The sequence below is a fragment of the Cryptotermes secundus genome, unplaced genomic scaffold (assembly GCF_002891405.2).
Source record: "Cryptotermes secundus unplaced genomic scaffold, Csec_1.0 scaffold614, whole genome shotgun sequence".
NCBI lineage: Eukaryota > Metazoa > Arthropoda > Insecta > Blattodea > Kalotermitidae > Cryptotermes > Cryptotermes secundus.
The window spans coordinates 322447-337741 of NW_019728501.1; positions in this window are offsets into that span (position 1 = coordinate 322447).

Consider the following 15295-nt stretch of genomic DNA (forward strand, 5'->3'; position numbering starts at 1 on the left):
GACTATGGTAGTAAGACATGAACACGAGGTCTGTATGATTAGACAAAACTAAAGCAAATAAACTAGACTTGGGGTTCTCACGTCGGTATCAGGGTTATGCCCTTCTAGAAGTAAAGGCATGTTGATTGGTAGATAGATGACAACGTTTCGGAAGAATCAGGATAGAAATTATTTCCGAAATGAAACTGGAGACATCAGGTTCCTCAGTTCCTTAGTTATAAATTTAAGGCCGCGCCATAGCTCAAGCGATTAGTCGCTGGCTTCCCATCTCGGCGGCCCGGGTTCGATCCCGGATCTGGTCAAGTGGAATTTGTGGTGGACAAAGTGGCGATTGGGCGGATTTTCTCCGAGTACTTCGGTTTCCTCTCCAAACTTCATTCCACCAAATTCTCGATCATCGTAATCACCCTGGGCAGGCTACAATAGGCCAATCAGTGGCCGCCGTGCCGAGTGGACCCAGTTGGACTCCACCCCCCACTAAGCGAATTTTAAAAAATTTTAAAAGTTAGTTATAAATTTAAGCCCATTGGACAAGCACGATTTTCCAGAAAATAATGTTTTAAGACACGTGTTCGCCGATCAGTGGCCACGTTGTGTTCGCCCTCTCAAACACTGGGATTGTGGGTCTGAATCCCTCTCGAGGTGTGAATGTCTGTGATACTTCTGTGTTCGTTTGTCCTGTGTAGGTAGCAGCCTTGCGACAGGGCCCAACACCAGCCCAGGGAATCCTACCGACTCTACCTAGAAAGTTCATAGCGCCATATTAATTCTGATAGGAAACAGGACAGAGGGCCTAATAAGAAATGTATTTATATTTAATTCTGTTTGGTGTGCGTTACTTAACGACGCTTTTAGTGCCAAGAATATATAGTGTCGGGTGACAGGACAACTGATGATTTTGCAGGAGGCGTTCTTAGTCCAATAGATGCACTATTCCGGAATTTGCCTGGAGGAACTAAAATAATCAGGAGAAACATCCTGGCACCTCCTGAATACAAACCTTGAGTTTTGCCTTCAAACCAACTTGTTCGTGAAGGGTTCCGTCTTCTGGGAAATAACGCCGTGTAGTCCGTTAGAAGCCCACCGGCGTTTCGGAGAAACATATCGTCCTCATCTTCATAATCGAAGGACAAGTCGCACAAGACACTAGCTTTGAAGCAGGTGGAAAGCAGAGCGGCGCTAGATCCCACAATATGGTACTCTTCATAACCACCGCTGTGAGAACCTCAAATCCTACATACCTGTTCGTGTTTAATTCTGGCGAATTTGGACACCTAAGCGTAGAAGGGAAGATAATGTTAACATCAATCTTTGATAGATTCTAATAAAGATGTAAATTGGGTTGACCTTACCCGGGGTACGGTTAAGTAATGACTTTTGTTAAGACTATAATGAACACCAGAATTCCATAAACACATAAAGTACCACTATTAATTAAATATTAACTGTTGAAATAAGATCCTCTACAGTATAATTATTTTTATTTATAACATTTGTGGACGAATTTCGTTCTAAATTACTGTCACCTTCCATTAATTACATTCTAAATAAGCAAAACTAAATCGAGATAATATTTGAAGAAAGCAGTTCCTCCGAAACGTCGGTTAATACAGTATCTATACGGCGCCACATCCCAGAAGACTGCTTTCTTCATAGTCACCTCCGTGAAAACCTCAAATCTAATGAGATAATATTTGTTTTCTAGGAGGTTGTGGTCCGCATTGTGGAACAGAAATTCCTCTGTAGTCTCGCGCCACCTGTTGAACGAGTAGTGAATTTTCACAACAATAAGTTACATGTAGAAAGGTGATTGTCTGCTTGCCGTACAGATGGCTCTACTTTCTGGTTGCTTTCTACCGCCATCTTTGAATGCAGCAAACGGTGGAACACACATATCTTCTGGGATTGTAAACCGTACGAGGACCAAAGGGCAAAAATGATGGACATTTTGTTTGAGAACAGCAGAAAAGAATACCCAAAGCCAGTTACAGAGCTCTTAAGGTTAGAAGAAAAAAGATTTGTGCAAGGTGTCTGTTACTTCATAAACAAATCGCAAAATTTGTTTAAAAAAAGAGAAAAATAAGCATATGTGCAAAATAGTAATAGTATATTCTTAGAGTTAGGTTAAAAGAGACGTCACACAAATCGCGGAGTGACCGCTGTCAGAGAATAAGATGTTTATAAGAATGTGCTACAGAGGGCCAGGCGGGCATTGCCTAGACCAGTGGTTCTCAAATTTTGTGAGACGGCGGCCAGGTAAGTTCCTTTTTACAAGATGAGGGCCCAGTACCGAGCCGCGGCCCAGCGGTTGAGAAACACTGGCCTACACCATATTTGTGTATACATGATTTTTCTTTCAAAATAAAAAATACCACCTTTTTCAGCGAATGGAACTGGTGAAATGTATAAGTGGAACTGAAATTTTTTAAAAGAATACTTACATCAGTCTATAGCCTATAAATTGAGAACACTTCACATGAGACTGAAATATGTAGAGGCAATATTCTGGACACTAGTTGAAATGCACTTTTTTTTTTTTTTTGNTTTTTGCTATTTTACATACACGTAGAGATAGGTAACCCTCATTATAGGCGTGTTTGAAAGATGCGACCTAATTTTAATGCAATCGTCTAATTTATGCTGATATGAATTAACAGTTTTCGCCTTAGTACGAGCCGAGGGCCGCACCCTAGCTCAAGCGGTTAGTCGCTGGCTTCCCACCGCGGCGGCCAGGGTTCGAGTCAAGTGGAATTTGTGGTGGACAAAGTGGCGCTGGGGCAGATTTTCTCCGAGTACTTTGGTTTCCCTTGCCAATCTTCATTCCACCAAATTCTCCATCATCATAGTCCCCCGGGGCAGTTACAACAGGCCAATCAGTGGCCGCCGTGCCGAATGGACCCAGCTGGACTCCACCCCCCACTACGTGAATTAAAAATCACTCCCACATACGCCTTAATGACGAAGTGCTTAATTCGTTGAGCACAGAGACAACTTTACCTTTTACTCGTACCTTTTACCTGACTCCACTCCACTAACTGACTGTAACTCCTCACTGATTCTCCTGCCTTTAACGCCTCGGAAAGGATGACACAGAAAATATCGTTCTTCTGTTACTGCGCCATTATTACCTGCATAGCCATCGGCGCTGACCACACAGAAAACACTATTCTTCTATTGATGTTTACGGGCCATTACTTGTTGTATATTTGGTTATCTCGCGGTCGTTGCCTAGCAACGTTTCTGCATGCCACATTTCTCCCTCCTTAAGGCCATTCGTCCCGAAGAACCTACAGGAGTACTGTCATTTCTTTTTTCTGAAGGCTGTGCTTGTGACGTCTGTGATGGGCATTGCCTTCCTTCCCCGTAGCTCGGTTCTCACAGTGATTACTCTCGAACTGCTCCCACTGCTATTTTCTTAAAGCCGCTCATCCCGAGCGAGGCACTCACAAGTTGCCATTCGGTCCAGGTGTATCACCAATATCCTTCTTTTCCGTTTGGATGGGGACCGAGTCTTCCAGGATGTCCAGTCACTCGTTTTCCGCAGCCCGATGCAAAATTCTACTGCTCGCTCTTCGATCTCCAGCTGTACGGTCTTCCAGAGGATCCTGCCACATGTCCTCTCTTTCCTCATATACCAGATGTTTACGGGTAGTAGTTGTTGAGAAAATTAATAAATTTCTTTTCATTTGATTAACCTTTTGCAATAAAATTATAGTTGAATGTCTTATAAACAAGATAATACAATAGACTACTCTCAGCCGAGATTAACCAATCCGGACAGCTTTTGGAGTAGACTGTCACTACTAAATATCGTCGAAATCCTTGAAGTAATTTCATGGTGAAGCATACAATTAGATGGAGAGATACGACTATTTTATGTGTTCATTTAATGAGCTCCGTGTAAGGTATGTAGGTCATACGAATAAAACGATTGCACCGTTTCAGTTCGATTTAACTTCAGATGAACGTGACATGTATGACGCAAACGAGGAAAGAATATATAATTTTGGTTAAAAACACCCAGACTGCTTGAAGACCTGTAAGCTTAAGTGACTGATGCTTAAATGGTGAGACACGAGTTTCTGAAGTCGGTGACAGTGAGGATTATGTATTTTTAGATTCCGCAATGTAGCCTGTAAGATAGAGCACCAGCCTAACTCTAGGGAGGGTTTCTTTATTGCTGCTTCTAAGAAAAGTCTGGTCGCATTTTTTCTGGGTCCCCACGAATGAATATGGAGATTTTTATGAAGAGCTCTAATTGTTAATTCTGATGGTATTTGCGAAAACACCAAGAATTATATTCAAGACATTAAATTTGGACTGTATTTTTTCTTAATAACTTAGTTGTTGAAGAAAGCAGTCTTCTGGGATTTGGCACCGTGTATAAGTGGTGTTAACCGACTTTTCGGAGGAACGTATCGCCTCCATCTTCAGGGTAGAAGAAAATATAAGAATTCTGCAAGCGAAGAGACCGTGAGAACCGGNACACCACTTATACACGGTGCCAAATCCCAGAAGACTGCTTTCTTCATAGTCACCGCCGTGAAAGCCTCAAATCTTACAACTTAGTTGTTACTTAATTTTGCTCACAAACCTCAGAAATAAATGACATTCATTTTTGTCAAAATAATTCTGACCTCGTTGAAAAAAATTGGTGATTGCCTTATATTCGGGATCTCCTAGTGTTCGGGCCAATACGGTAACTATGAACGGGTTCGGAGGAATCTGATGCATCTGCCTTCTGAGTAGAAGAGAGAGGAATTTTTTTTTACAGTGAGTATGGCCGAACAGGTTTCTTCGAAACGCTGGTACTTATCTACGAAACCACACGAGGGAGGACGGTACTGTTTATGATTCTTATACCAGCCCTGTTAATCTGCATAGATTATATAACGTGGAATGAGGAGGGAAAATGACCATGAGTGGTACCAAAATCTTTCTGGTTTTTATGCACATTCATATTGTGGCGTGTCGCCCAGAGTCGGAATATTTGGAATCAGAACGCATCCATTGCTGTACAACGGCTAGCAAATTCCTAGGCAGCGAAGCCTAGGAATTCGTTGCCCGCGGAAATGAAAGTCTACCGGTGGGGAATACACCGTTACAAACAAATTGTTTGAGGCAGAAACATATTCCCGCTGCAACGAATTGTTTGAAGCAGCGTTTACATAGCAACGGGAGAAATTAACCCTTCGACAAGGTGTTCCCTATTCAGTCCGAGGGCAAGTTATAACAGTTTTTATTCGGCAAGAGACTCAGACCCGAGAAAGACAGCACTGGCAAAGGCCAGCAGCATATACAAAAGACAGACCCGTCCTCTCGTCAGAGAAGGCGCCCCACAGAAACAAGACCGTAACTCTCAAACGGTAATAATTAATATCTGGTCATGAGCTCCAAATGGGGCTCGACACCAAGACTGACTGACTGACGGTCAGTAGAAATGTGACTTTGACTTTGACTTTGAGACAAGCAGAGGTCGAATACCTCCACCGTGACCCTGCGAGTCGTAGGAGGCGACGAAAAGGGAAGTCTCAATTCTGAGACAGTAAAATATGGTCTCGAGTCCCAAGAGACTTGGACCCGAGAAAGACTGCACTGGCAAGGGCCAGCATCATATACAAAAAGCAGACCCGTCCTCTAGTCAGAGAGGGCGCCCCACAAAAACAAGACCGTAAATGCCAAACAGTAACAAATATCTGGTCATGAGCCCCAGATGAGACTCGACACCAAGACTTACTGACTGACTGACCATCAGTCGCAATGTGACTTGGACTTGGAGACAAGCAGATTTCTTATCCGACTAGAACAGAAGAGTTCGTATTCCACTTCAGCAGAAGCGAGTTCGTATTCAACAAAGGACAAAGGGCAGTTGAGCTCCGAGCAGAGCAGAAGACACTTCAACGAGATTAGCGGTGCGAGAGTGTATAACACGGAAGAGGAAACGTCTGACGACGTTATAATTTGAGAATAATTGTGTTAGTGTAAAAGTGACTGTCCAATAAAGGTATCACCCCTTGAGACTCACGAACAGCATTCTTTTCCAACTGAATACATCCTTTCATAGTCCTATGTAACATCCTCTCTGACGAGAGGATGGATGTGTCGTTTACAGTAGCTGCTGGTACTCGCCAGCACAGTAGTTCTCAGGTCCGAGTCCTGTGGGGCTCATGATGGTTGTCTCAGATTCGAAATTCTCCCAAGCTGGAGGGCCAGGTCCCTGCATTTATATACCCCAGGAATAGGGTGGCCCAGATATACACCCCAGGTACTGGGTTCCCTTTTCATCACCTCCTACTACTCGACACGGACCATAATACAAACACCGCTTCGAACAGTTCTTCTATTGCTTGGTGACGTCGTTATCCGCTCGGACTGCACAGAAAATATCGTTCCTCTGTTGTGTGTGTAATCGTTTTTACGCTGATGAGTTGTTTACTATGCCATAACCTAGTAACGGCTTTTAATTTTAGTTATAATATGGCAGTACTAATATTACTTTCATATACTAGTAAGAAAAAGTAAAATATTCAAAATCTATAATAATAATAATTTTATTTTTACACATGGTTTATACTCTATGTACATATATTAGAAATTGTTGTAGGCCTATATCTTAAAACCTCATTTGGCGAATGCATCTAATTCCCAGCAAGAACTCTTTTAATGAAATCGTAACTCATTAAGAAACTTAAATGGTATACTAACTGAGGATGATCATTAACAGCTAAACATGTCGTGGTCTAGAAATAAGTAACTATTGATATATTTATCTTTTTTTTGTGTGTAGGAGGTTACTAAACAATTACAAGCAAAAGAAGCAGAAACTAAAAGTTGCCATTTGAGCTTACTTGGTCTGTCACATGATAGTTGATAAGTGGAAAATTGTATATAAAGTAATGCGAGATCTGTGGTGGACCAAGTGGCATTAAGCCAGGTTTTTTCCGAGTACTTCAATTTCCCCTGCCGATTCTCATTCCACCAACTGTTCCATACCCATCTGCCATCACATCCTGGGCTGGTACAAAGAACCAGATCAATTCAGCTAATTCAACATCTTTGACATTAAGCTACAAGATGACACTTTCCTTCAAAGCTCAATGGGCACTGCCCATCGAAGAGTAATTACACTTATTTTTAATTGCATATTTGTGACCCTAATTACTGTTGAATGGTATTTAATGCTTAAGTTGCAGTTTCTGCCTTTATTGCAACTTCTGAGAACCCAGAACCCTGCGACTGCAAGCCCATGACTTTGTATTTAAATTCCTTCAACTGAAGTGGAGCAGAGAATAGCTCGTCTCAGAGAGAGAAGTGAGGGTTATTTTACAGGCTTTTCTTCCTTAAATGCAACCTTTATATTGCACGAATCTTCCCAGCGACACGGCCATTTGATTCATTATGATTTCATTATTTTGTCGTCCTTCAACCTACTAGTTGGTCCTACTACGTTATTCAAAGGAGTGAGTAACCATAAATTTAAGAATGTAAAAGGGACGCAGCTGGGGAATTTTGCTTCAAACAGCTGTACGCCAAAAGATTTATTTCACAATTTAAATACTACTTTGAGAAGTTATGCGGTTTTTAAAGTGTGTATGAGAACACAAAATGAAGCTCTAGTGGACGGAAAGCTAAGTAAGGGTGGGGGGGGGTGTCGTTTCCATGATACTGTAGTCAGTAGGGTACCGCGCGCGAGATTGGGTTAATGTTTGTCGAATTCTCCAGTTAAAACATAAATTTTGTCATTTAGTACAATTATGTAGGGATGTGTTAATCGGAAATTATTGTGTTCTGGAAGTGTGTCTGAATTATGTTTATTAGTTATGCCTATAATATGTTGAATAGGTACGGTCCGTATCATTCATAATATTCAGAAATGATAGGCAGGAACCTAAGAATTTCCAATAGAAATCGAGTAGATTGTTCGTATCGTTGTAAGACATTAAAACCTGCATTTTATTTGAGATCATTTCAGTGTTTATTGAAGTGGTGTGTACGTGTTTATGTGGCAAATAGTGTGTACCTAACAACTGATGCTGCTCCAAAGGCATTAGAAACCAGAGACAAATACAACGACATGATCTAGACATCGAAGGCAAGTATATTCTTTAAACCAATACTACTGTATCTCGTTACATTTGGTTAGTGCCAAGTGATATTATATGTAAAAGAAGCAGGTGGCCTGGGTCTATATATTTTTGCCTCACTGGAACTTTAAAATACGTCTTCAATGCTATTTACTTGAAACTGTAAATCACGATGATCTTTAATAGAATTCAAGTACAAGTAGACGGTGCAGGGTAGGATTGATAAAGCCTCTTGCACACCCTGTGGCCACTTTGTCGATTTGCAGAACTGTTATTTGTTTACAGAATACTCTGCTTCCTAAGATGTTATAATGTTGTATAAGGACATGGAGGGCGTCTCTAAATAAAAACACCCATGTAATGAATTTGGATATGAGAATCTACCGTCCCTACCGGGGGACTTTTCAGTAAGCGAAAGCAAATAAACATCTGTATTTCCAGGAACTCTATGGACCGTGGTTCCAGGGACTCGCTTACTGAATATTTCCGCGTGTAATCCTATCTCTTATTCGTTGCAGTCAAATGTTACTATCCCCGGTGGTTCATAAGTTCGGTGTGTACAGTTCTTTACTTTCTATGCTTCAACCACAAGATCAGACCTGTTTACATTTGTGACTAACTGACCATTCGGAATACATTAAGCTGTTCGAGAGATGAATTTGTTTCGTGAGAGTTCAGAGAAACAGAGTTTCATACGAATCCCAAATTTCAGTGTGTTACGTAATTTACGTTTAAAAGCTAGGGAAATGGTTTCTTCAAATATTTGTTCCGTATCAAAATATAATTGAACTGAGTTTATTAACTAAGCTTTACTCTACATCACAAAAGAAACAAATGAATGGTTACATGTCCTAATTAAGCATTGCAAAACAATTCTGACGGAAATGTTTCTACACCCAGAATATTGAACTTGAGCTATGGCATTAAGAAATCTTGATTTATTTCATTGTCCCGTTAAGTGACATTCCGAAAACAACGGAGAATATGTCCACTTCGATCACGAATGTCCGGTCTCTGTTTGACAAGGGAACTCGAAGGGGGATACAGAACACAACCTGGTACTCTGCTGCTACAGATTGTACTTACATAATGACACGATGTCGTTTCACGTCTTTCGCCAAGAAAATGGCTACTCCAAAAGCTGATCAAACACTCAAACGCCTTCAACAAACGACAAGGCCCAAACTAAAGATCTGATCTTGTATACTATACACGCATATGATGTTGGTTCGTAGTTATTTAACGACGCTTTTTCAACTTAAGTGTCCAGTCAGGCGTGCTTCTCATGCAACCACCCTCCCAGCTTAAGTGAATCAAAATGAGCTCCTTTCCTGTCAAAACCACAAAAATCATTTCTCAAATTATATAATTCGAAATTGATTCAGAAAATCAAAATCACGCAGCCCTTCTCTCAGACCACTTTTCTAACCATTCTAATTTCTTCACTTTAAAGAATACACTAATTTTCTAATAAATAACAAGAAGTCTTCTGAATAACTGTTAGAAGAGACAGACACGGACACTCAGACAGATATACAGACAGCAAGGTGATTTCATAAGCTTCCCTAATTTATAAAAATAAAAAAGTAAATTAAAGATACAGCTTGTATATCACAAGAAACGAAGTACGCCTGCGCTGCAAAGACCACTCGGTTAATGCTGTTTTTAAGGAAATAATCGTTGTTTGTTGTTGGAATCAAGCGAAAAACACAAAGCACTCTGTGGGTAGAACGCAGAGGGTTTTCCGTTAAAGCAGGTGGTACATATAGTAACCACTGGGCTTAAAATCGGTAAACATTTCTTAAACATTTATGGTCTTATTTCCCTCAAACCAGATGCATTATGTTCATGAAGGTTATATCTTTGTGCGCGTAATCTGAAACGTGTGCCATGAAATCAGCGCTGCATTCTCGTGTTGTTTGTTACTGTAGCATAATAATATTTGCTACGGACTGTGCAGGAAATGTGTTATTATAGTGCACGATACCTGCAACGGGAAAGTCTCGGTTATTCATTATATGAACCATTATTAAAACTGTTTCAAGTTTCTTATGCGTTTTTGTTTCATAACACATCTTCGCTTTCTAAGATGGCATCCGGAGAAATTGTTGTAGAACTTCTTTTTTGTACAACAACGTTAAGATAATCGCGTTGCTACGAAACCGTTACTTAGCCAGCAGGATGGGGCTGCTTTCTTTTAGTAATAACAGTGTTACTGTGCGTTTGGGTTCCCAAGGTCCCCTGGGCTATTCAACGATGCCGTTGCTAGAGAATATAGAAATACGGAGATGACTCTCATATCGCCAAACAGATTAGCTGAATAAGCATAGGGTATTATTCAGAATGTAGAGTATCACGTTATATTATAGTAATCTTTTAAGACACCATGACATATCAAATCTTGCAGGCCTTCTCACTGTAAAAGTATGTGTCTGTGGACATAAATATAAGCTTATGCATTAACTATGTTGCTATTATTTATGATTGATTAGGCTCATACTTTTCATTTTTATACATATTTGCAATAAATATTTCTTAGAAAATTAAACAAATACCACCTATATAATATGCAAAAATGACTGAAGTGAAAGATATAATACGTGGTAATAATAATAGGAGGAGGAGGAGGAGGAAGAGGAAGAATAAGAAACTAACGGAAACACTACAGATACTGTGAACATTTCTTCATTAATATGGTTTTGGACCAATTTTTGCCGTCAATACGGAGCAGTCCTTCTTGGAATGGACTCGTACAGGTTTTGGACACTCCATAGTGGAATTTTATACCATTCTTTTTGAAGAATATCTTCAAGTTGCGTAAATGATATTGGAGGTGGGAATCTGTTCCTCACTCTTCGTCTTCAATACTAACGAGGATGTTTCAGTGATGTTCAAATTTGGTGGTCGTGGTGGGCAAGGAAGATGTTGAAGTTCACCTTCATGCCCTTCAAACCATGACTGAACAGTTCCAGATGGGTGAATAGGGGCATTGTCATCTTGGAAACTGCATCGTTGTTCGGAAATAAAGTCTGGATCATGGGATGCACCTGTTTATTGTACCTGTCCACGTACTCCCTTGCAGTAATTTGTCCATGAAGGGAAATAATGGGACCAACAGAATAGTGTACCACGATACTGCTCCCCACACCATCACAGAACCTCCCCTATGTTGCTCTGTTAGAAACAGGCATTCAGAATTGTAGTCTTCCTTGGGTGTTCTCCAAACGTAAGTAAACTCTTCCTGATGTAGGGAACAGCGTGAAGGACGACTCATCTGACCATAACACGCGCGCGTTTTCGGTTGTCTGATGTCCAGATTTTATGGTCGTGATATCATAGTTTACGCATCTGAACATTTCTTTCAGTAGTCACAGGTTCAGCAATTGCAGCCCTACCGCGGGTGTTGGATTTATGAAGCTCACGTCGGACAGTTTTTGTGAAAACAGAGTTCTCGAGATGAATGTTGAGTTCTGCTGCAGATCACCTGTTCTGGATTAGTTCTGTTTTTTTTTTCGAAATAATCCTTCCGAAAGTACCACCATTTCTTTCTGTCAATGTTGATTTTCGCTCAGTACTCCTCGTCTCTGATGTCTTCTCGCGATTCTCGTAGTTCGACATGACCTTGAAAACTGTCGCTCTCGATACGCCTAATATTGCGCGGTTTTTGTCAGAGATACTCCAGCTTAACGCTCACCAATGACCTGTCCTGTTTCAAAATCGGACAAGTCTCATATTTTCCGATTCTTTGACACGGATTGTCACTCGACACTATCACTAATGCACAGTCACGAACACTACAGAGTGTAAACAAACGGAAGAAAAACAGTGTTGCCAACAGAAGATTTTTTCGGTGTAGTCGACACAAATTCTATTCTCAGTTCCTTCGTGTTTCCATTTTTCTTTGTCCAGCTCCAGTAGATTTCACGTGCTTTCTTCACCTTGGCATTCTGAATGCCCCTAGCTCTACCGAATAAATCTCATGAACTATTATTTTCAATTCAATTCAATTCACATGCCATCAATAATTATTTAATTTGTTAACCATTATTCTGCGTGTTCTCTTCAAAGAAAATCACGTCAGAGTGTCCAGTCCAGTCCAGTAAATTGCCAGCGCAGTCGTTCTTGACATCAGTCCCCGTCGGGGCCCATGACCGTATTTTTATTCCTTCCATACTTCTGCGTGTTTTGAAATGGGGCCTCCTCTTCGACGAGAGGATGGCATGTGGGCTCGTATGTTTTAACGCTTGAAAATTTATTATTATTATTACATTCTCTACTATCGCTATCAATCGACTAAGATGGCTTTAGCGGCGATGCTTCTTATGTGGATTCGAGAGGCATTCGATTCGAGTCTCGACCGGGACGCCATCTGTCGTGGCTTCTCTTAGTCTCTCTAGGCAAATGCCGCAGTATTGCCTCAAATTAGGCTACTACAGTTTCCCTCCATCGCATTTCCAATTTTTTATTCATTAATCATAGATGCTGTAAGTTTGTATATCGAGCAGAACGCAGAACAGCTACTTGCTGCTGGCCTTCATCAGCACAGTCATTCTTGACTGACTGCTAAATTTCTGCTGGGCCTTGCGAGCACAGTGACTGTTGGTACCAAGCTCCTCTGGACTCATGCACATACGTATTTTAATATCTTGCCGGTTCAGGGAGACATGAGAGCTGACCTCAGCAGTCATTCTTGGTTTCTCGTTGTTAAATAATATATTGTTACCATGGTTACTCTTAGGGCACGCTGTAGCGTAGTTGGTTCAGGCACTGTGCTACAAGCCGGAAGGTCGCTGGTTCGATTCCCGATTAGGTCATTGCATTTTTCAATTGACCTAATCCTTCCAGCTGCACTATGTACCTGTGGTCGAATCAGCCTCGAACAAAAATGAGTATCAGGAATCTTTCTGTAGGGTAAAGAGCGGCCGGCGCATAAAGCTGACAACATCACGGCCACTGTTAGCCGATTGTCTAGAAAATGTGGGAGGGAGGGAAAATATGTCTGGGAGGAGTGGGGAGGCGTTATGTAAAGGAACACGCTGAAGCCACTCACCTAGTACGCAATTTACACCTTGGCCTGCAAATACCATACTCTGAAGAGCTCTTGGACACAGCCCGGAATATGAGGCGTACGCAATAGTGCGCAACTTTAACCGTCTTGTGAGGTATCCTATTCGTTGCAGTTGAAACCCGTGTTAACAAGAGCCCTCCACTGGTCCCTAACCTGAGCCACATCATTCCGATTCATACCATCCCATCCTATTTCTAAGATCCATTTTAATATTGGCCACCCACCTACGTCTTGTTCTTCCCAGTGGTTTCCTTCCTTCCGGCTTTCCCACCAATATCCTACATGCATTCCTCATTTCCCCATTCGTGCTACGTGTCCTGTCCATCTTATCCTCCTCGAATTGATCATTCTAATTAGACTTGGAGTAGTTCAAGTGAGGGTTGTATGTTCTAATATTTTGCAATGAGAAATATAAAAAAATACTTTAACCTGAAAAGAGTAAAGCATGAGACAAGTTTAGAATATTACACAACTAGAAGGTGATCACCTAATAATATTAAAATAGCTGTAATAAGGATGTTAAAGTGGACCTGGCATGTAACTTGGATGAGCGGAACCTTACATTCATACAAGAAGTTTGAAGAGAAACCTACTCGAAAGACTGAAAACGTGATGTATGTTAGAGAAGTTGTTTTTGAGGGTATGATGTGAGATGGAATTGGTTCAGGATTGTCACCAATGTAAATGTGGACTTTGGGCTTTGGTATTTGTCGTGTTGATTTTATTTCTTTATTTGTGTTTATTTAATGACACTCTCAGCATCTCAGTCTATGTAGCCTCGAAAAATACAGAGACTAGTAAACTGGAAGGGATGTGAAAAGAAGCGGTCGCGACCAAATTTGAGGTTCTACCCAGGCATTTGTCTGTAGGGACTGAGTGAAACCCGTTAGAAACCTCAGCCAGTATCACAGTTTGTGTCCCTGCCGAAATTCGAACCAGGAACGTCCCAGATACAAGCCAGAAGAGTTCAGGCTTGATCCAGTTCTTCTTTTGGTGACGCTGAGTATTTGTATTGCAGTATCAGTCGTATTGTTTGCGTTCTTCATGTCGCCTGCATGCTTCATAGCTCCGCGTTCATTTCAGTTGAAGCCTCTCTCAATCTCCTTACTTGCAGTAAAACAAGTTAAAATGGGAAATATTTCCAACGGTTAAATAATATTGCTTTGTGGTGTGTGACACCGTGCATACTAGTAGAAGTTCATCGAGATTTCGGAGAAAAGCACTGCCTCCATCCTCAGGATCGAAGAGTGAGCTAAGCAAGAGAAGCTGCAATGTCTGTCGCTTATTGCTTACTTGGCTTACTCGTCGACCCGACATATCGATAAAATTCTATCACATTGTAAGGCATCTTATCCAAGAAAATGGTAACCTACATAATCAGTGTGAGAACCACCAAGCTCAGAACGTTACTGGCCTTCTATAAGCAAGCCTCTATTGTAAGATCTGCAAAGTAGCGCCGTCATTTCTGATCAGCAGCCTGAAGGGCGTCTGACAGGCGAAAGGAATGTACGGCGAAGTCTCTTCACAACTGGAAGGCAGCGTCTACACTAGCGCACAAAATGCGTCCGTTGTAACGAACGTCGTGACGTCTATTATAGAAATAAACAAGAGAGGCGAATGCTACGCTTTCTTCTGGCTCCATTGAAGACAAAAAACTACGCACCGCATTCTGCAACTATGTGGTGTCCTCAGCAACGTCCGTCATAAAGTATATTCGTTGCAACCGACGCATTTTGTGCGCTCGTGTAGACGCTGCCTAACAGGTCAAGTAGAGGTACCATTTCTTGCTTTTATTTCTATGCGTACATTGCAAAAAATGCATAAAATTGACGCAAGATTATTTCTGTCGGTCCCCGTTCATCTTCGAAATACATTCAATTGTCACAAGCATATACACATACGTGAACCATATAATCCTCCTTTATGTGAAAATCTAACATACCGTTTTACTATTTCTCAATAGGCTTGATGAAGTAAAATAAAAATCCCATCAGGTTTAAAGAATATTCGATACGGTGAGTGATGAAATATAGGTCTGTCAGAAGCACTGAAATTCAAAATTGATTTTATATCCTATTCGATAATGATAATAGTAATATCTGGACCATCTTGTTAGGTTCTTTGCTATAAATAATGCTTAGTT